This window comes from Adiantum capillus-veneris, chromosome 28 (assembly GCF_014529385.1).
Source record: "Adiantum capillus-veneris isolate H3 chromosome 28, ASM1452938v2, whole genome shotgun sequence".
Taxonomy (NCBI): Eukaryota; Viridiplantae; Streptophyta; class Polypodiopsida; order Polypodiales; family Pteridaceae; genus Adiantum; species Adiantum capillus-veneris.
This window is the reverse complement of record NC_140958.1, coordinates 114,831,428-114,832,643: the sequence shown is the minus strand read 5'-3', so window position 1 is coordinate 114,832,643 and position 1,216 is coordinate 114,831,428. Positions and strand designations below refer to the sequence as shown.

Here is a 1,216-nt window from a genome sequence, read left to right as displayed (position 1 = left end):
CTATGGTTGAGCATAAATGCTCAACAAGGGGGTGGGCAATGATGGTGCACCCAGTTTTTTTCGACACAGGGAGAAGCCAATAGCAGGAGTATGACATCAGGCTGGATGATGTTATCGGAATTTGGCAGGTCTCAAATTCACTCTGGAGCAGGTCTCACAGTGATGTGTATGCCCAATGTTTCTTTTAGTAGACCGACGGGGTTTTTTAGGCTCAGTCACTCGGGTCTCTTAAAGTGGTTAGATATTCTTGCACAGGATATTCTTGCACGGGATGGCACCATGATATGTATGTTGAGTGCTTGCCCTGCTTGGAAAAGGTCCGAGTTTTGATGATGCTTGAACATGGATGGATAATAGTTTATGATCATGAGGCCGGCGGCACGAAAAGTGATCCTCGGGCTTGCTTCTGATCATTGGCAATGCGTTAGGAAGCTAAGCACGTTTTTTACGAGAGGGTGGAGCTCAAGCTTCGAAGGGTTTGCAGGAGGAGAAGTTGAAGGACGATTTTTCAACAACCAATGAGCGTCACGACTCGATGGGGTGGGACCGGTCGCCAAGCAATGCCTAAAATAAATAAATCTTTGAGCTATTAATAGGAAAAAAAAAAAAACGATGGGCTGCAGTCGACGAGCAGTGCCAACAGAAAAGGGGACACCATATGGCGGCTTATAGGAGGAGGGCGCCACTTAGGCTTGCATGAGGAGAAGGTTATGCCCAGAGGGGCGAGGGCTGTATATGGGGGGGGTTTGACAGAAGGGAGGGAGCTTGGCGGGCAGGAAGGAGATGCAGGCGGCGCTGTTTTGAAGAGGGGGCTGTAGAGGGGCGGCCATATCGTAGGGGTGGCTGCTATATTGGATTGCATGTGAGGGGCCAACCTGGAGGGGTTGTTGAATACGTCAGAATAGGGGCCATGAATTTTGGCAGGCCCTGACCAAGGGAAACCGGGGCCAGTTGTGGCGTTGTTTTGGGGAGCCCGGGTGACTTATGATCAGGGAGAGCCACGGGGTGGCCAGCTCGTGGAGCAGCGCTGCTTGAGGAGGGCCGCCACGGGTGGCAATAGGAGGAGCTGGGCGTGAGCATTGAAGGGAGGCGAGGATTGGAGAGGTGGCATCAACTGCATGAGAGGAGGGGTCGTGGCGAAGGAGGAGCCGGAGGTTGCATCCCAGCAAGGGTTATAGATGGTGTGGTGGAGCTCGCCACAGGTGTTCAAGGGCCT

The 1,216-nt window shown here is 52.8% G+C and overlaps 1 pseudogene; it reads right to left on the bottom strand.

Annotated features, from left to right (window-relative positions):
• Positions 1-830, bottom strand: LOC147421132 (uncharacterized; annotated as a pseudogene).
• Between the last annotated feature and the right edge of the window lie 386 nt (positions 831-1,216).